This window comes from Lutra lutra, chromosome 9 (genome assembly GCF_902655055.1).
Source record: "Lutra lutra chromosome 9, mLutLut1.2, whole genome shotgun sequence".
Classification (NCBI taxonomy): domain Eukaryota; kingdom Metazoa; phylum Chordata; class Mammalia; order Carnivora; family Mustelidae; genus Lutra; species Lutra lutra.
The window spans coordinates 26,325,415-26,347,005 of record NC_062286.1 but is presented as its reverse complement, the minus strand read 5'-3'; the positions used below and the strand labels follow the sequence as shown (position 1 = coordinate 26,347,005).

General features: G+C 46.4%; 1 pseudogene; it reads left to right on the top strand.

Annotated features, from left to right (window-relative positions):
* LOC125109781 (intraflagellar transport protein 172 homolog) overlaps positions 1–21,591 on the top strand; it is a 35,191-nt pseudogene that overhangs the window by 6,869 nt on the left and 6,731 nt on the right.

Below are 21,591 nucleotides of genomic sequence, written 5' to 3'. Positions count from 1 at the left end.
AATTAGCATCCAGTATATAACGTATGCTTAAATGTTTGGTGAAGGGAGGGATGATGGAAGGGTAAATAAAATAAATAAAATAAATAAAGGGCCCCGGTCCCCTCACATCAGCTTTATTAGTCCCATCCTTTTATCCCCTTCGATGTCATGTGGGTCTCTTCCTTCCTTTTTCTCTGTTTCTTTTTCCTTATTTCTCCCTTGCTAACAGCTCATTTTTCTCACCAGCCATGATCTCCTTTTGTTTTCTCCACTCCTATCACTCTCACCCCATTTTACTTTTGGCTTGATTTTCCCAACTTCCTTCCTTTGAACCTTTTTGACCTCTCCTATGAGATTCCCTAGCATGTGTGTTCTCTTTCACTTCCTTTCTTCTCTAATACAGCGAGACTCATTGCCTTCAGTTACCCACCCATTTCCACCCTTTTGCTCAGTCTCCATCTCTTCTGAAATCCACCTCCTTAATTTCAGACTTCAGGTACTCCACTGGAGCCCTCGAAGAAGCATCTGGGAAGGGGCAAAGCCCAAGGAGATTGCCAACTTCTATACCATCACTGCCTTGGCCTGGAAATGGGATGTCTCACGACTCTGTGTGGTGCGTTTTACTAGTACTCCCTTTCCGCCTGGGTGACTTTCTCCAAACTAGGAAAAATCTGGCCTTAGCCTAAAGCACTCTCCCTGAAACTAGAGAATCTCCTCTTCCCTTTTGACTCCAACCTAAGAATATGACACTAAAGGCAGGAAAGAGAAATTTGCACTTGATGGGAAGCCAAAAGAGACAAAGAATTCTGTAGGCAGGGCTGATTTCTCCCTTTCATCCCATCACTATCCTTGAGTCCTGTGAGTGCCACCTCTTTCCATCTGGTACTTCCCAAAACTGCCAGCCCTTTGACTGCCAACTCTTCCGTAGATTCTAGAACTTGGGTTTCAAGGGTGTCTCTAGATATCCTTCCGATGCCTGTTACCTTTTATGTTGTCGCTTTCCCTTCTAGGGCACACTCTGTGGTGGAATGGAACAGTTTGCTGCCTCCAGAGAAGCATTTACAAAAATGAGTTTGAGTTGACGTATGTGGGACCTAGCCAGGTAAGCAGCTGATAGCCTACTGCACCAAAATCTCCTTCTGGACACTGCCACAGTGCCAAATTTAACCCCTGGCAGAGCTGTTCTGGAGAACAGAGTGTATCAGGCGACTCGTTGGCAACTTTCCTGCTGTAGCCTTTCCAGCTTATTGTAAGAAAAGATTTAAACACCAAATTTAAGGGGTACAGAGATCGCCACTTCCATCTTCCTGGTTTAAAACTTTACTACCTGGGGCGCCTGGATGGCTCAGTCTTAAGTGTCGGACTCTTCATTTCAGCTCAGGTCATGATCTCAGGCTTGTGAGATCAAGCACCACAAGGGGCTCCACACTGGGCATGGAGTCTGTTGAAGATTCTCTCTTTCCCTCTCCCTCTGCCCCACCCATGTCTCCATCCCTCTCTAAAACAAAACAAAACAGAAAAAGCTTTATATCTATATGTTGTTAACTGGGGAGTTTAGGATTACGCAGGTGCATAACATTGCTTTAGGGCCTCTGAAATCACCGTGTATGACATTGCAAGGTAATTTCTTAGTTCCTGAGCCCACTTTTCTGTTTTCTCTACATCTGTCCTCTTTTCCTTCCATTTATTATTCATTGGTTCCTTCATTCTTTTTCTCTTTTTTAAAAATTTTGTTCACTTATTTGACAGAGTGTCCACATAGGAGCAGGGGAAGGCCAGAGGGAGAGGGAGCACTCGGACGTGGGGCTGAATGTGGGGCCTGATCCCAAGATCATGACCTGAACTGAAGGCAGATGCTTAATCAGCTGAGCTACCCATGTGCCCCCTCTTTTTTTTTTTTTAAGATTTTATTTTTAAATAACTCTACACCCTACTTGGGGCTCAAACCCACAATTGAGATCAAGAGTTGCATGCTTCTCTGACTGAGGCAGCCAGGCACCCCTGTTCTTTCATTTTCTGTCCATTCTCTATACATGAGCACTGTTAGGACAGAGATTACAAAGATAATTGTCTGTATTCTATTGTTCCTTAATCAGGATCATTTTAGCAAAGAGGTATATGAAATGACAGTATGATCAGTATACACCATGATTAAAGTAATCACAAAGATTTTCACAAGAGGTACAGGAATGTAAGGAGAGTGATTAGTTTTACACCATATATATTATGTATTAGCATTGAAGGAGATAATCTCTGAAAACATTTTGTAAATAATAAAGCACTGTGTGAATGGGAGGTGTCATTTTTACCAACAATAGCCTAGGCTAGGTGAGGAGACAAGAGACAAGCTTTGTTTAACACTGTGGAGGTGGGCATGGCAGGTTCACCCCTCTTTGGGGTTGAGGGAAGCCTCAGGGAGCTCAGACTTGTACCTTACCAAGGTGATTGTGAAGAACCTGTCATCGGGGACCCGAGTGGTACTGAAGTCACACTGTGGCTATGAGGTGGAAGAGGTGAAAATTCTCAGAAAGGAACGTGACCTGGTAGCCCACACATCAGACACGCTACTGCTGGGGGACCTGAACACTAATCGCCATAGTGAGGTAGGAACCCCAGGCGGAGGGGCGGGGAATGGAACATCGTGAGCAGCTACTTCCGGGGAGCCTGGGTCCCTAAGGGGGAAGATCTCTAAGGAAAAGCTCTAAGATGCTGGCATTGGGGACCTGGAGGACCTGGGAGTGAGACCCTGGAGATTTAGAATCCTGGCATGGGAATTCCTACTGTTGGACTGTTTTAACAGCATCTCTCAGAAGCCTAGAAGCCTAGGGCAGAATGTGACACAGCACTCCACTTGTGGAACATCAGGGCCTTCCTAAACTCCTTCTCTCTGCCTCCTACTACCCCGTCCTTCTCTCAGCATTGTCTTGGATACTTACCCACATTGTTCTTATGTCCTCTCCCTCTTTTACAGGTGGCTTGGCAGGGATCTGGTGGCAATGAGAAGTATTTCTTTGTAAATGAAAATGTGAGTAGAGCTTGATTAACCAACCATCACCATCTCAGTAAACCTCCTAGCTAAGAGAGAGCAGATAAAGAAAGGAGGGCGAGATAGGCAGAGGAACAGAAAAAAGAGAAAAGTGGGAGTCACTTTGCACTGACTAGACATCTCCCTCTACTACTGTTGACCGTGCAGACTTCTTCATGCAAACTTCCCACCACGTGACAGTTCCCTTCATCCCCAGGTGTGCATGATCTTCAATGCTGGAGAGCTAACCCCGGTGGAGTATGGGAGTCATGATACCCTGGGTTCTGCACGTACTGAATTCATGAATCCCCACCTCATCATGTAACCCCACAAGGTTCTCTAAATTTTTGAAACCCAAAAGAAGTCCCTTCTAACCTCTAACTCCTGTATCCTCAAGATTAACCTAAAAACTTCATCCCCTATGGTACTTTGGGCCCTTGTTCAACATCCCGATGACCCAAGTCCATTCTGACTTACCTCACCCTTCGTGTTTCAGTGTCCGTATTAATGAGCGGCGTCAACGAGGGATGGAAGACAATAAGAAATTGGCTTATCTTGTTGATGTTAAGCCTCTCTCATAATTCTGATAACAAAACAGGTTTATAGATGCTTCCATATCACAGGGGTGTGTAGAGTGGAGAATGCAGGAATCTGAGAGGCACCAGGTAAATGTATGGTCCTGCTGTCACAGAGGATGTGGGAAGTGTTCTAATCCACCTGTGCGAGTGTGTGTCTAGCTGTAGAGATACAGATACACTTACGCATATCAGCTTGTCCCTGTAATTATTCATGTTCTTTAGGCATGTATCTTAGGGCTAGGAATTGTGAGCTGTAGTACGGAACCATTAGTAAATTTATGAATTTTGCTGTTTAGACTTAGGACATAGGATAATGGGCTGTTCGAACCGGAAGGGGACTTATTTTCTGTAGAGTTTGGTAGCCAGTGATGACAAAATTTATTTGAATTTTACAAGTGTTCACATAAATAAATACATCTTATTTTACGTATTAATAATTAACTCTGAGGACACCTGGGTGGCTCAGTCAGTTAAGAGCCTGCCTTCTGGGGCGCCTGGGTGGCTCAGTGGGTTAAAGCCTCTGCCTTCGGCTCAGGTCATGATCCCAGGGTTCTGGGATCGAGCCCCGCATCGGGCTCTCTGCTCAGCGGAGAGTCTGTTTCCTCCTATCTCTCTCTGCCTGCTTCTCTGCCTACTTGTGATCTCTGTCAAATAAATAAATAAAATCTTAAAAAAAAAAAAAAAAAAGAGCCTGCCTTCAGCTCAGGTCATGATCCCAGAGTCCTGGGATCAAGTCCCACATCAGGCTTCTTACTCAACAGGGAGCCTGCTTGTCCCTCTGCTTTCTGCTCTCCTTGCTTGTGCACTCACTCTCTCTGACAAATAAGTAAGTAAAATCTTTAAAAAAATTTAACTGTATCATGAAATGTTTCAAGCATAGAAAAATGTATTTAGAACAGCACAGTATTCCCTATGATGTATAGAGAATAACATATCCATATAGCATCATTAAGAACAAGGGTCTAGAGTCAAACCTCCCCACTTCTGCAATTATACCTGTGTGATCTTGGGTCAATTTCTTAACCTTTCTGTATCTCAATTTCCTCATCCACAAAATGGGGATAGAAATCGTATCTACCTTATATGAAAAGCACTTAGACTAATGTCTGGCACATAATAAGCACTTAATAAATGTTAGCTATTAATAATATTATTATCACTTGTGTACCCATACCTAATTCTTTTTTTTTTTAAGATTTTATTCATTTATTTGACAGACAGAGATCACAAGTAGGCCACAATGCAGGCAGAGAGAGGAGGAAGCAGGCCCCCCACTGAGCAGAGGGCTCTCATGGGATCGATGCAGGGCTCGATCCCAGGACCCTGAGATCATGACCTGTGCCGAAGGCAGAGGCTTTAACCCACTGAACCACCCAGGTGCCCCCCCCATCCCTAGTTCTATCACGTCCTGACCTTTCATTATATTTACTTCAGATCTTTATCTCTACTCTTACTGAGGGACGTTGAAGTTGTTGGCTTTTCACCATTTCCAGTGTTTTGTTTCTCTCAGGTTTACACCTAGAGCGGAACTGCTGAATCATAGAAGAGGTACATCTGTAATTTCGCTAAATCTTTCCAAATTGCTCTCCAAAGAGATTGTACCAATTTACATTCCCACCAGCAGTTAGAGGCCCCAGTGTTCTGCATCCTCTCCAATACTTGAAATTGCCTGACTTCATAGTTTGGCTCAATCTGACTTATGTGAAATAATACTTCATCGTATTCATTTTTGTTGTTGTTCATTTGTTTATTGGTGTTTGGATTTGTTCTTCTGTATTTTGCCAGTTCTTATTCCTCACCTATTTTTAAAATCAGGCTGTGTTTTCCGTATTGACTTGAAGGAGTTCTGTGTATGTGTGTATCTAGCCTTCGAGGGTCATTCGTGTTGCGGATATTTTGTCTCAGCCTCTCTTAGTGTTCAGACATTTCTAATTTTAATGTAGTTCATTTAATCACTTTTTAAGAAATAGTTTGTGATTTTTTTTTAAGATTTTTATTTATATATTTGACAGATCACAAGTAGGTAGAGAGGCAGGCAGAGAGAGAGAGGAGGAAGCAGGCTCCCCGCTGAGCAGAGAGCCCGATGTGGGGCTCGATCCCAGGACCCTGGGATCATGACCTGAGCCGAAGGCAGAGGCTTTAACCCACTGAGCCACCCAGGTGCCCCTAGTTTGTGATTTTTGAGGTCTCGTTAAGAAGTTTCCCTGGGGCACCTGACTGGCTGAGCCAGAGGAGCATGTGACTCTTGATCTCAGGATCGTGAGTTTGAGCCCCAAGCTGGGTGTAGAGTTAAGTAAATAAAGAAAGAAAGAAAATTTTTAAAAAAGAAAAAGTTTCCTACTCCTTCCTATATTTTCAGATTTTGCTTGTCACCTGGAATTAATTTTTGTGCATAATGTGGGTGTGGCTCATATTTTACTTTTTCCATGTTTAACCGTTTATTGGAAATCTGTTCTGTACTCACTGATTCGTAATGTCACCTCTTATAAATCAAGTTTCCAAATACATATAGGTCTGTTCTTAAGGTACTTTTACAGTTCATGAGTTTTATGTTTCACATCCGATTGTTGAGTTGTAATGGAAATGGTGTAGTGTGGTGGCCCATGTTCCAGTGGCAGTAATGAGCTGTGAGACTTTAGACAAGTCATCCCACTACATGGGCTCGTCTTCAATAGTATAAAAAATGATGGGGGTATAGCTCAGGGGTAGAGCATTTGACTGCAATAGTATAAAAAATGACAGAGTTCTTCTCTTAACCTTTTTTCATTAGTGACCCCTTTGAGTATCTAATGAAAATCCTAGATCCTGGGGAGCCTGGGTGGCTCCGTTGGTTAGGTGACTGCCTTCAGCTCCGGTTGTGATCCTTGAGTCTCGCTTTGGGCTCCCTGCCCGGCAGGGAGTCTCCTTCTCCCTCTGACCCTCCCCCCTCTCATGTTCTGTCTCTCTCTCTCCCTCTCAAATAAATCAATAAAATCTTTTTTAAAAAATCACAGATCCTTCCGCGGAAGAATATACATAAACATACAATTTTGTATATAATTTCAGGGTGTTCACAGAGATAGGGTCCCACAGCTCTAGTATTCTGTGATTCTACTTATAAATTGAGACACTGAAACATAGCTTTATCAAGGTGGCTTTTAATTAAAGGAAATTTCATTTTTCAGTTGGTCTTCCCAGTTGTAGACATTAGCTGGCATCTGGTCTTGAGCTTCAGCACGGATCACGGCGGGACGTTGCGCATTGGTAACGTATACAAATAAGAGCTGTGGATGCGCCGTGTTCAGGAGACTCCCTGAAAGCATCCTAGCCAGTCCGTAAGTGTAATCCTATCTTACATTGTCTGCAAAATTCACACCAAACTAAAAGACTTATCCTCAGCACTCTCAGCCTGACTTTAATCAGAGGTTCCTTCTGTTTTGTCTGTGTGCCTTCTCCACTGTTTGCCCCTCGGGGCTCTTACATCATTGACACTCAAAGTGCAGGGATCTCCTTGCAGCAAATATGTTCATGGAGGTCATTTCATCCATCAGCTTTCTCTTCGTGGTTGTGCTGGAACTGGGGCTCTTCCTTAATGTGCTCAGTGCTGCCTTCCAGAGGATTTCTTGAGTAACGGATGCCCGTTGCTCGTTGCTCTGATGTGTTCTGATCTGCTATGAGACAACTCCAAGATCCCAGAGAGGAATCTCATTTCTTGATGGATCTGGACCTTTTGAGTTAGCTACAGAGTTAAACAAAATCTCTACAATTTTAGTAGAAATCTAGCATTGCAAGCATCTTAGCAAAATTATGTCATATTCCTCATACTCTACACTGATGTAATAACATTCTTAAAGCCCAACATAATCATCAAAGGCAAGACTTTTGCAGGCTGCCTTGTGTCCTGTATATGATTATGTGGACTCTGTCTTCTTAACCCTGTCTCCTTTACTTTGTAGTGGATCTGACTGGTGGCTACAACATTGGTACCATCAGCCACGAGAGCCGTGTGGATTGTCTGGAACTTAATGAAATGGGGCCAAGCTTCTCTTCAGAGACCGGAAACTTCGTGTAAGAAGGGTTACTAAGGCCTTAGCCATTGAGTAGTCCATAGAGGATGTGGTACTACCTGTTGCCAGGGATTGCGGGGGGCAGGATGGGCATAATTTCTTGGTGTACTATGCCATTAACATAGCAAAAGGCACAGAAGAATCAACATTGTGTCTGTTATCACAGCCCATCTGTTACCATAGCCCATACCTTAAGAAGATGGTATTGTGATGGCACCAAATCCAAGAGGGAAATTTGGGAGCTGGTTTCTCTGTTACCGTTCACAAGTCTGTGCACTCGTGAGACAGCCTCACCCCCACTTGCCTGGTTGACCTTTACCCACACCTGTTGCAGCATTCCTCAGCTACACGTACCCCACAGCGTTAAGGCTGGCTCGACAGTCTCCCCCGAACTCCTTATTGACTCGGATCTCAATATGGTATCACCAAGAAGCTCCACCTCAAGGGCAAAGAGACTGTCTGATGATTTTTCATTTCATATTCATTGTGATGTGAAAGCCACATCACCGATTTCCAGACCATTTAATGTGCAAGGTGGCCTTACTTTTGTGATCCAGTCTGGCAACTCTGGCCTAGAGTTAAACTCTAAGAACAAAAGTCTGACCTTCAGCTAACTTACATTTCTGGGTGTAGCTCTGGGCTCACTTGGTCATCTCTTATGGGCCAGAGTCAGGATGTACCAAGTCAGCATAAACGTCGAGCATCGCAGGCTAGTAAGCTTTGAAATTCAGCATCTGCCTGACTGGTGGGTCAGCTCACTACATTTCGTTAGAGAAATGGTCGATATCAGAAGCCACCCCATAGCCCCTTCTGACTGCACTGTCCACCTCTTCCTTCCGCAGCGGCATCTGTACAATATTGAAAGCTGCTCTAAGACAATATGCTCAACTTCTGCTCCTGAGTGCAGTGGGTCCCAGGAAGTGACGTGCTGGTGGCTCAGAACCGAAACAGCCTGTGTGTGTGGAACAACATTGAGGCACCCGAGAGGGTCACCACATCCTCTCTTAGGGTACGTCGGTGCCAGGGGACCTCAGACATAGTGTCCCACCGATCAGTTAGGGCCCTGAGGAAGCTCCAAAGGTTATTTGGTTTTCTCTGGCGCACCACCCATCCTCTCTGTGATAGAGTCGGCAAGTGAAGCTTAGATCCTTCCCCACAGTGCACTAGGCCCCAGAACCGTCCTTGTTCAGATTCCTGACATTGTGTCCTGTCCTCTCTATTGCAGTGGCCCTGGGAATTCACCAGGTCATAATGAGTTCTCTTAGGCTGGAAGAGCCCCCATAGCGGGGCAGTTCTGTCAGTTCCTGGGTGAGGATTCGCTGTTGTAAGCTGTTCAGAGCTCCTTTTTTTATCAGACTGAAGATCAGTCACTCTCCTGTCCCGCCAGCATCACGTACATTCCAGCGACCTTCCAGAATCTGGGAGGGAAAACAAGAGAGGCCCCTGTGCTAGGCTAGGATGACTGGTGTGGGTACAGAGCGAGCATGTGATAGTTCTTTTTGCCTTTTTTCTATATCTCTTCTTTCCCTCCTCTCTTTCCTCATTTTAGACTAATTAAGTTTGGCGCTTGGGGTTATTTTGTCCTTTTTTTTTTTTTTTTTTTTAAGATTTTATTTATTTATGGAGCGCCTGGGTGGCTCAGTGGGTTAAAGCCTCTGCCTTCGGCTCAGGTCATGATCCCAGGGTCCTGGGATCGAGCCCCGCCCCACATCGGGCTCTCTGCTCAGCAGGGAGCCTGCTTCCCTTCATCTCTCTGCCTGCCTCTCTGCCTACCTGTGATCTCTGTCTGTCAAATAAATAAATGAAATCTTTAAAAAAAAAGATTTTATTTATTTATTTGACAGACAGAGATCACAAGTAGGCAGAGAGGCAGGCAGAGAGAGAGAGAGGAAAAAGCAGGCTCCCTGCTGAGCAGAGAACCTGATGTGGGGCTCGATCTCAGGACCCTGGGATCATGACCTGAGCCGAAGGCAGAGGCTTTAACCCACTGAGCCACCCAGGTGCCCCTGTTTTGTCCTTTTTAATATATATTTTTCACATTTTTGCTTTGGAGGTCATACCTTTGACTCCTATAGTGGTTACCCTTGGAAGTTGACCATACCCTTAAATTATTCTGCATAGTTTCAACTTATTTAGCATCTGACCTCTGGCAAATGATACAAGGACCTGAACGTTGATTACCTCCTCTTTGCCATTATTGCCCAGTATTTTTTTATCACCAAAGTGAGACGTTATTCCTTTACACAGCCGGAATTTGATTATATTTGCCATCATGGTGCCAGTTTCTCTGCTCACTCTTTTTGCATTGCTGACCTTTGCTCTGGAGTTACCTCCTTGAGAGAAAGTGTTTCGAAGATGAACGCTCAGTTTCTGAAAATTATCGAAATGGAATGATCTGGAAATGTTTTTATTTGGCGTGTTCTTGAAAGAACAGTTTGACAGTTTTTCTTAGTCTTTTGCAAATACTGTTGTCCCATTGACTGATCTCCTTAGTTCTGAGACGTTTATTCACAGCTCCTTGTGTTGTCTTGTTGCTTTTTTAAAAAAGACTTTATTTATTTATTTGAGAGAGCAAGGGGAGGGGCAAAAGGAGAAGCAGACTCCCCACTGAGCAGGGAGTGATGGGGGGCGGCTTAGTCCCATAACTCCAGGATTGTGACCTTAACCTGAGGCAGAGGCTTACCCGACTGAGCCACTTAGGCGTCCCTGTCTTGTTGGTTTTAAAGTCTTTTTTTTTTTTTTCAGCATTCTGAAGCTTCAGTACATGATGTCTGCATATAAATGTCCGTTTACTTAACTGTGCTTGGTGTGTATGCACACACGCGTGCGTTTGTGCGTGTGTGTGAGTGTGTGTGTGTGTGTGTCCCATCTGCGAGGACACCTTGTTCCTCAGCCGTGAGCTCTTTAAATGTTGCTGCTTCTCTCGAACTCTCTTTCTCACCCTCAGAACTCTAATTAGGTATGTATTCCGTTTCTTGTCCTGTCTTTGTGCCTCTATAACCTCTTATTCTTCCTTCCTCCTTCTCGCTCCATGCTACATTATGGATAATTCCTTAAGAAACATCTTGCAAGGGGTGCCTGGGTGGCTTGGCCCTTAAGTGTCTGCCTTTGGCTCAGGTCATGATCCCAGGGTCCTGGGATCAAGCCCCTGCGTGGGGCTCCCTGCTCAGCAGGAAGCCTGCTTCTCCCTCTCCCACTCTCCCACTCCCCTTGCCTGTTTCCCTCTCTCTGTGTCAAATAAATAAATAAATACAATTTTTAAAAAATTATTTAAAAAAAAAGAAACATCTTGCAAGTCAGGGGTTTGCTTTCAGCATTGTCTCATCTGCTATTGAAATCACCCACTGAGTTTTCTTACTTCAAATATTGAATTTTTTTTTTTTGCCGGATTTTAAATTTTATTTTTTATAAACATATATTTTTATCCCCACGGGTACAGGTCTGCGAATCACCAGGTTTACACACTTCACAGCACTCACCATAGCACATACCCTCCCCAATATCCATAACCCCACCCCCCCTTCCAACCTCCCTCCCCCCATCAACCCTCAGTTTGTTTTGTGAGATTAAGAGTCACTTATGGTTTGTCTCCCTCCCAATCCCATCTTGTTTCATTTATTCTTCTCCTACCCCCTTAACCCCCCATGTTGCATCTCCTCTCCCTCATATCAGGGAGATCATATGATAGTTGTCTTTCTCCGATTGACTTACTTCGCTAAGCATGATACCCTCTAGTTCCATCCACGTCGTCGCAAATGGCAATATTTCATTTCTTTTGTTGGCTGCATAGTATTCCATTGTGTATATATACCACATCTTCTTTATCCATTCGTCTGTTGATGGACATCTAGGTTCTTTCCATAGTTTGGCTATTGTAGACATTGCTGCTATAAACATTCGGGTGCACGTGCCCCTTCGGATCACTACGTTTGTATCTTTAGGGTAAATACCCAGCAGTGCAATTGCTGGGTCATAGGGTAGTTTTGTTTTCAACATTTTGAGGAACCTCCATGCTGTTTTCTAGAGTAGTTGCACCAGCTTGCATTCCCACCAACAGTGTAGGAGGGTTCCCCTTTCTCCGCATCCTCGCCAGCATCTGTCATTTCCTGACTTGTTAATTTTAGCCATTCTGACTGGTGTGAGGTGATATCTCATTGTGGTTTTGTGTATTTGTGTATTTCCCTGATGCCGAGTGATATGGAGCACTTTTTCATGTGTCTGTTGGCCATCTGGATGTCTTCTTTGCAGAAATGTCTGTTCATGTCCTCTGCCATTTCTTGATTGGATTATTTGTTCTTTGGGTGTTGAGTTTGCTAAGTTCTTTATAGATTTTGGACACTAGCCCTTTATCTGATATGTCATTTGCAAATATCTTCTCCCATTCTGTCAGTTGTCTTTTGGTTTTGTTCACCGTTTCCTTTGCTGTGCAAAAGCTTTTGATCTTGATAAAATCCCAATAGTTCATTTTTGCCCTTGCTTCCCTTGCCTTTGGTGATGTTCCTAGGAAGATGTTGCTGCGGCTGAGGTCGAAGAGGTTGCTGCCTGTGTTCTCCTCAAGGATTTTGATGGATTCCTTTCTCACATTGAGATCCTTCATCCATTTTGAGTCTATTTTCATGTGTGGTGTAAGGAAATGATCCAATTTCATTTTTCTGCATGTGGCTGTCCAATTTTCCCAACACCATTTGTTGAAGAGGCTGTCTTTTTTCCATTGGACATTCTTTCCTGCTTTGTCGAAGATGAGTTGACCATAGAGTCGAGGGTCTATTTCTGGGCTCTCTGTTCTGTTCCATTGATCTATGTGTCTGTTTTTGTGCCAGTACCATGCTGTCTTGATGATGACAGCTTTGTAATAGAGCTTGAAGTCCGGAATTGTGATGCCACCAACTTTGGCTTTCTTTTTCAGTATTGCTTTGGCTATTTGAGGTCTTTTCTGGTTGCATATAAATTTTAGGATTATTTGTTCCATTTCTTTGAAAAAAATGGATGGTACTTTGATAGGAATTGCATTAAATGTGTAGATTGCTTTAGGTAACATAGACATTTTCACAATATTTATTCTTCCAATCCAGGAGCATGGAACATTTTTCCATTTCTTTGTGTCTTCCTCAATTTCTTTCATGAGTATTTTATAGTTTTCTGTGTATAGATTCTTAGTCTCTTTGGTTAGGTTTATTCCTAGGTATCTTATAGTTTTGGGTGCAATTGTAAATGGGATGGACTCCTTAATTTCTCTTTCTTCTGTCTTGTTGTTGGTGTAGAGAAATGCAACTGATTTCTGTGCATTGATTTTATATCCTGACACTTTACTGAATTCCTGTACAAGTTCTAGCAGTTTTGGAGTGGAGTCTTTTGGGTTTTCCACATATAGTATCATATCATCTGCAAAGAGTGATAGTTTGACTTCTTCTTTGCCGATTTGGATGCCTTTAATTTCCTTTTGTTGTCTGATTGCTGAGGCTAGGACTTCTAGTACTATGTTGAATAGCAGTGGTGATAACGGACATCCCTGCCGTGTTCCTGACCTTAGCGGAAAAGCTTTCAGTTTTTCTCCATTGAGAATGATATTTGCGGTGGGTTTTTCATAGATGGCTTTGATAATTTTGAGGTATGTGCCGTCTATCCCTACACTTTGAAGAGTTTTGATCAGGAAGGGATGCTGTACTTTGTCAAATGCTTTTTCAGCATTTATGGAGAGTATCATATGATTCTTGTTCTTTCTTTTATTAATGTGTTGTATCACATTGATTGATTTGCGGATGTTGAACCAACCTTGCAGCCCTGGAATAAATCCCACTTGGTCGTGGTGAATAATCCTTTTAATGTACTGTTGAATCCTATTGGCTAGTATTTTGGTGAGAATTTTTGCATCTGTGTTCATCAAGGATATTGGTCTCTAGTTCTCTTTTTTGATAGGATCCTTGTCTGGTTTTGGGATCAAGGTGATGCTGGCCTCATAAAATGAGTTTGGAAGTTTTCCTTCTATTTCTATTTTTTGGAACAGTTTCAGGAGAATAGGAATTAGTTCTTCTTTCAATGTTTGGTAGAATTCCCCCGGGAAGCCATCTGGCCCTGGGCTTTTGTTTGTTTGGAGATTTTTGATGACTGTTTCAATCTCCTTACTGGTTATGGGTCTGTTCAGGCTTTCCATTTCTTCCTGGTTCAGTTGTGGTAGTTTATATGTCTCTAGGAATGCATCCATTTCTTCCAGATTGTCAAGTTTGTTGGCGTAGAGTTGCTCATAGTATGTTCTTATAATTGTCTGTATTTCTTTGGTGTTCATTGTGATCTCTCCTCTTTCATTCATGATTTTATTTATTTGGGTCCTTTCTCTTTTCTTTTTGATAAGTCTGGCCAGGGGTTTATCAATCTTATTAATTCTTTCAAAGAACCAGCTCCTAGTTTCGTTGATTTGTTCTATTGTTTTTTTGGTTTCTATTTCATTGACTTCTGCTCTGATCTTTATGATTTCTCTTCTCCTGCTGGGTTTAGGGTTTCTTTCTTGTTCTTTCTCCAGCTCCTTTAGGTGTAGGGTTAGGTTGTGTACCTGAGACCTTTCTTGTTTCTTGAGAAAGGCTTGTACCGCTATATATTTTCCTCTCAGGACTGCCTTTGTTGTGTCCCACAGATTCTGAACTGTTGTGTTTTCATTATCATCAAATATTGAATTTTTCATACGGTTTTATTTGGTTCCTTCTCTAGTCTGCCTGGTCATTTTTTCTAGTATATTTGCTGCTGAAGCAAACACAACGTGGCCATTTTTTATAGTCTCTTGTCTCTTGCTTAATTTTTCATTCCATCTCTTAGGTCTTTAAACATTTTACATTTCTTTCATATTCCATAACTGGTTTCTTCCGTAATTGTTATTTTTAATATTGAAAATCCTTGGAGGTCCACAAGTGCTGTAGTTATTGTTATTGTTTACTCCTTTATGGTGGTTAAGTTCTATTTTGGTACCTTTTTTTATTGGGGGGGCACATGTTACATTGAATATAATTTTTAGAGTCTCAAGGGCCTAACATGGGCATGTTTTCCTCTAGAGATGATCAGTGTTTGCTTTTGCAGGAATCAGGCATACTAATGACTTTTGTTCCCTTTTTTGAAGAGAGGATCCCAGATTTCATGACTAACAGATTCTCAGAATCGCCCCCTCATCCTGCTGGAGGGCCCCTGGTTTATTCATCCGCTGCTGTGTTTGCCATCAGGGCAACTGTACCCTTTCCATTTGCTCCCCTTTTTTTTCCTGCTCGGGTTTTAGCTTACCGGCTTTTTCCTTTTTGTGTTTTGCTTTCCTTTTCTGTTTTTCCTCTTTTCTTTCTCTTCTTCCCTTCCTTCCTTTTCTTCCCTTCCTTCCCTCCCTACTTTTCCTTTTCTTTCCTCCCTCCCTCCCTTCCTCCCCGTGGGAGACTGGGAAGCATGCCTAGTGATTTCTTCAGGTGACCTAAGCAACAAATGTATTCAAAAGTTCGGCCCAGGTTAAAGTTGTATTTTAACAGGACTCAAGCTGGAAGCAGAAGTGGTTGCACACTTTGTCAGTTTACCTGCAGGCATTAGTGCGGGCACAGCTCTGAGTGTCCAGGAACCTGAGGGCATTAGTGTAGATAAGGGATTCTTACCTGCTTGAAGGAAACTAAACGCTGGGCAAACAAGGGCCACTGTAATTCCCTCAGTGTGTAAGCGCTAGGGTGGGGTAAGGCTGGGTCTGTTCTGCAGTGGAGTCGGTGGAGACACTAACCTGGAATTCGGGTGGGGTGGGGGGATTGAAATTTTACAGGGTGATGTGGTAGGTCTGGAGCGGGGCGGGGGTGGGGGGAACCGAGGTGATGGTGACCGAAGGTGTGACAACTGTTGCCTACACGCTGGATGAGGGCCTGATCGAGTTTGGAACAGCCATTGATGACGGCAGCTACACCCGGTGAGCGGCTGGGCTGACATCCCGTGAGGTGGGGGGAGAGGCTAGTTCTGAGGCTGGAGGACCCGGGATGGGCCAGACAACTGGCCCCGTCACCCCCTGCCCCATCACCAGTGCTCCTCTGCACGCTGTTGCACCTGGACTGTTGCTTTCCTTCCTTCTCTCCTCAGGGCCACAGCCTTCTTGGAGACTCTGGAAATGACCCCAGAAACAGAGGCGATGTGGAAAACCTGGCACTCGAGGCAAGGCAGCTCCACATCGCCGAGAGGTGAGGCAGACCAGAAGTGAGGTGCGGGCAGCTAGGAAGGATGGCCAGAGGCCATTTTCGGTGGGGGGGTGGGGGTATGAGACGCTCCTCCCAGTGCTAAGGCACCAGTCCCCTGCCATTACAACCAGCAACACCTTCCAGGTAGTTATTCCAAACATTCTTCCATCCCAGTTTATAAGATTTTTTTTGCTTTTGCTTCCCCTATGTAGGAACCCCTTAGAGTTTTAACACCCATGCCCTCCCGTCCAGGTGTTGACGTGTATTTCCGAATGCGGCATAGCAGTGTAGTTAGTAGGACAGTCTTGGGATTTTAGACTCTTTCGAGTTACCTGGCTCCATTTAACAGCTTGTATAGCCGTGGGTTAAGTGAGCCTTTCCTAACCTTGGTTTCTCAATTTCCTCTTTGTAAATGGGAGGAATGATAGCATTTACCTCCTGGGGTGGTGAAGAAGAATCATGGGGCAGTGAAGAAAGTCGGAGAATTCTCAGTGCTCAGTAAGCGTCAGCTGCTGCTGCTTTGCCAGGAGTCCTCTCGGTCCTTCCCTTCCTGCGGCCCCACAGCTGGACGACCAGCTGGTCCTAGGGCCCTGACCCAGCATCTTCAGAACACATCCTGAAGCTCTTACTGTCCAGCCTAGAACAGACCACACCTCTCCCTGCAGTGTCACAACAGCCTCTTAGTCTCACGGATCCTGTTCTTACACACCTACCATCCATTCATCCCACAGTAGCTGAAATCATGTGTTATACCATAAATCAGATTGTGTCCTTTTTTTGCTCAGAACCTTCCAGTAGCTTACTGTTCTACTTAGTATAAGATCCACAGCCCTTGGCGTGTCCTAACTCCTTACACTATTTGGCCTCTGCCCCCTTCATCTTCCAGGTACCTACTTGCCCGTTAGTCTCCAGCCACACTGGCATCCCTTGGGCCCTTTGAGTATCTCAAACTCATTCCTGCCATGGCACCTTACATGCGCTGTTGTCTCTGCCTGGAATAATTTTTCCCCATCTTGCGTGACTGACATTTTCTTGTATTTAGGTCTTGGCACAAATGTCATCTCCTCAGGCCTTCTCTGAGTACCAGCTGAACTAGCCCCCTCCGTTACGGTTTATATGTACTGTCGCGCTATTCCGTTTTACTCTTCTTTCTCTGGAATATCTTTGTTTGCGTACTAACTACTTGTTTCCCCCAGAAAGTAAGTTCCCTGAGAGCGAGGCCCTCATCCGTCGTATCCCCTCGTGTCTCTAGTGGCAGAAACCGCGTGCGGCACTTTACCGAGGCTCAGTGTACGGCTGCTGGGCCGGTGCGTCCGCGCTGATCCTGCAGTGATACTGCTGTTACCATGATTGCTTCCGTCCTGTAGGTGCTTTCTGCTTTGGGCCATGTAGCAAAAGCTCGATTCCTGCATGAGAACACTGAGATTGCAGACCAAGTGTCTCGGGAATATGCAAGTATTATCCTCCTGAATTATTCAGTCTCTCAAGCTGAGATTTCTCTTCACGCGCAGCCCCACCACCCCTGGCTTTCCAGCCATGGCTCACGCACTCTGTTCTGCACAGCCCACCTCCACCTTTGAGTCAGACCGCTCTGGAATGGCTTGCCAGACCTCATCCTTTAAGCCCCATGAAGGTTTTCAGCTTTCTGGTCTTTTAGCTTCCTCGTCTCTGTGGCCTTCCTGTCTAATAAGCCCACAATAGTCAGAATGGCTCCTGCAGTGCTGACAGGATAACCAGAGCCTTCTTCCTCCCCCACAGGGTGGAGAAGGAATGGACTTTTACCAGGTCCGAGCTCGCCTAGCCATGCTGGAGAAGAACTACAAGCTGGCTGAGATGATCTTCTTGGAGCAGGGTGATGGAGCAGAGGGACCAGATTGAAGAGGGGAGCTGGGCAGGAGGGGGAGTGAGGCAGCCTGAGGGGAGGAGAGAGCCCTGGGGAAGAGCTTTTAGAAAGGTTTATGCAGCTAAAATGTCACTCCTTCCTTCTGGCTCTGCTCTGCGTTAGTCCTTACAGTTATGTCTTTATAAGCTGTCTGCTGCCTCCCCATCTGCCGCCTCCCCCCTACCCCAGAGCCTGCCCTGGCCGTGCTTGTGCACACAGGCAAATCCAGGGTTTGTGGGGCCTGAAGCTGATAGAATTTGAGGAGCCCTCCTTAAGAAATAATGCCTTTGAAGGGGCCTATGCAAATAAGGTGCCCTGGGGTTTAACCTCCTTCTGCTTTCCTGATAAATCCGCCACTGCTTGTGCCTAAGTCAAGGGTGAGGCTTTCAGTCCCCCTGGGCTGGCATCATACCCGGACTGAGGATAGCCTGCTGATCCCTGGTGCTCCTCTCACTTCTTGGTGTCCCTCTCTCCTCTGCCCGGGTTCCCCTAGAATGCCGTTGCGAAGGCTATGGACATGTACCAGGAGCTACACCGTTGGGATGAGTGTATCGCTGTGGCTCAGGCCAAGGTACTACCAGGTCTGTCTTCTCCATGGTGCTCGCAGCTCAGTTCCACCAATATCCGAAGCCTCTTCTTACCAAGGAGGCTATAGGAGCTGGAACAGGGCCGGGCTGGGAGTTGGCACGTTGGTGACCAGGAGGCTTTTCGTTGTTACAGTGGGATTGGAGAAGCTTGGGAAGCAGCACAGGAAGGTGGAGGTGACTTGTCTTGCCTCTCTTCAATGTCCAGGGGCACCGAGCCTTGGAGAAGCTGCACCGGAGTTACTACCAGTGGCCGATGGACACACAGCAAGAGGAGCGAGCCGGTGAGCTACAGGAGAGCCAAGGGAATGGACTAGCAGCCATCAGCCTCTACCTCAAAGCCGGGCTCCCTGCCAAAGCTGCCCGACTGGTGCTGGCCCGGGAGGAACTGCTAGCTAACACCGAGCTGGTAGAAAACATCACTGCAGCCCTTATCAAGGGGAGCTGTATGAAAGGGGTATGGCTGGCTTCCCGTTCCTGTCCCTCTTCTCCAGGACTCAGCCTCCCTCCTACCCAGGGGAGTCCTGGAGTGCATAGCCCCCCAGAACTGGTGGCTGAGTCTCTACCTTGGGGGCTGATACTTGATTCTTAGTGTAGTAGGACTGTTGTTGTAGTCATGTGGTATGTGTCAACAGGCAGGTGATCTCTTGAGAAGATTCGAAACCCAGAGCAGGGCCCTGGAGTGCTACTGTAAAGGCAGCACATTCATGAAAGGTGCTGCCCGGACAACCCAGCCTTCCCTGTTAGAGTCTTGCTGAATAGTCCCCCTGCACCAATTTTGTGCATCTGTTTTGGTGGATCGGCTCAATTCTCCATCCCTCCACTTCTCACCTATTTTCCACACCAGCATTTCCCTGAGTCCCCATCCCTGGAAGGCTTCGCTGAGTGCCCTCTCTGTCCCTGGCCGCGGTGGACCTGGCTCGGTTGACATTCCAGTGAAGTGGTGAGACTGGAAGAGGCCTTGGGGGATCACTTGGTGCAGCAGAAGCAGCTCGATGCAGCCATTAATCACTACATTGAAGCCAGGTAGAGGGGTGCAAAGGTGACTGGGTGTGAGGTCCGAGGTGATGGGGCAAGTGAGGGCACCGAGGCTCCAAGAGAGATGGCACCATGTAGGTTGGAGTAGGCTTGAGGTGTCTCCCTACCTCTACCTGTCTTCCTCTTGCCTCATAGGCTCGGATGCCTTTCCCAGCTCTGCCAGGTGCTCCATTAAGGCAATAGAAGCTGCCCTGGGCGCCTGCCAGTGGAAGAAGGCCATTTATGTATTAGATCTACAGGACCGGAACACTGTCGGAACACCAAATACTATCCCCGCATGGCCCAACACTATGTGTCTCTGCAGGAGTATGAGGTGAGGAAAGTCCCCTTGCTGGAGCTGGGGCAATGCAGTACCGAATGAGAAGAGAAACCCAGAACCGGAAGTGGGGGCGGCCCCTCACCAAATCCTTCTTCGGGTCCAGCAGCACCAGCCACCCTGAGCGAGAAGAAAGCAGTTACTTCCCTTATTTCATTCCACATAACATAGGCCCCTCTCCAGATCTATAAAGCGAGTCTCCAGCTCTCTTCCTATGTAACTCCATGGGAGTTCCAATGTGGAATTGCCCTGTGTTGCAGAAGCACGAGGTCCTTTTAGGTCCTTTTAAACTGCCTGTTGTATTGTCCCCATTCTGGTTTTGGCTGTTTTTTTTGTTTTGTTTTGTTTTTCAAAACAGTGGAGGGTGTGAGACCCGATAGCCCTCTTTTCTTCTGTGTTGTGGACTAAGGGTCGGGTCCCGTCCCCTCCCCGTCACCCCAGCTGAGGTTTGCTCTCCCCTCTGCAGGCCACTCTAACACTCTTGCTCTAATGCTCTTGCTCCCGGCCTTTTGTATCTGCTGTCTGGAGCACAGATTGCGGAGGAGCTCTACATTAAGAGAGACCGAACAGAAGATGCAGTAGACATGTACACTCGGGCGGGCCTCTGGGAGCAAGCCCACAAGCAAGCGGGTGTGGTTCGTCCGAGGGCTCCACCTCCCTGGGGCCGTCCCCACTTTCCTTGGGCTCTGATTCCCCTCTTCACTGGCCTCCTTGAAAGCTGAGAAAGAGCCAAAAGATAGAAAAGTCTGGAGCCCTTGGATACCTAGCCCAGGGAAAGGCAAGGATGAAGAGGCCCTTGTTCCAAACCTGTAATTCTGAAGCGAGCAGAAGGGTTTGGGAGCTGGGAGCCCCAAATGCCCTCCCCAAGCTGTAGTCACAGTGGCAACTTCGTTCCCTGCCTGCGCCCAGAACCCGGTGGGTAACGGCGGGAGCATGGAATGGGAACATGTGCGCCAGCACAGGGCAGCCTCGTGGCCTTTCTTGGCCTGAGCAGAATATAAGTCCTGACTTTGCTTCTTATGGTCCGTGGAATTCCCCTGGACCTGACCAGGAAAGCATCCGTACACAAACGCCCTTTGGTTAGTGGGAAAGGTTCAGAGTTGCTGGGAACACAGGTCACCCCCAAGTCACGCTTCCCTGGCCACTCTGCAGCCCCCCTGCTTCCCCTCGGAAGCGCGCCAGAGGCGACTGGGGCTCTGTGTGTCTGCACAGCTGGCGATGAAGTGCCATGAGGCTGGAAGATGTGTCAGTGCTGTACATCACCCAGGCTCAGGGATGAAGCAGGGCAAGTAGTTGGAGGCAGAAAGGTGAGCCGTGGCCCCAGAGGAGGCGTGCGGGGAGAGGGGTGCAGTCTGAGGATGCGCGCCTGTCTGACTAGAAGGCAGTGATGCTAGGAATCTGGGTCGAGGAGGCCCCGGGTGTCTCTCCCCTCCCCAGGCTCTACGTGACAGTGGAAGAGCCTGATCTTGCCATCACCATGTTCAAAAAGCACAAGCTGGATGATGATACGATCCAGCTGGTAGGGAAGCACCACCCAGATCTCCTCAGTGACACACACCTATACCTGGGCAAGATGAGCCCTTCTCCGGTCTCGGCCATCTCTTCCCCGAACAGGCTCCCCGTCCCCCTCGCCCCATCCTGACCCTCCTTTCCCCAGGAGCTGGAGGCTGAAGGCCGACTGCAGGAGGCCGAGTATCACTACCTCGAGGCTCAGGAGTGGAAGGCAACAGTGAACATGGACCGGTCCCATGGGCTTTGGGAGGAGGCCTACACGGTAAGGAGTCCAGGTCACTCTGGGGACACGCCTGTCCCTCTTCCCCACTCTCAAGTGACGCATTCTGAACTGGTCGTGGGTCTTTCTGAAAAATGTCCATACCGACAGGCAAAATTTCACATGTGGTAGAAGGGGTCTGTGGACTACCTGAAGTCCATCCTTGGACCCTGAGCAGCTAACAGACCCCAAAAC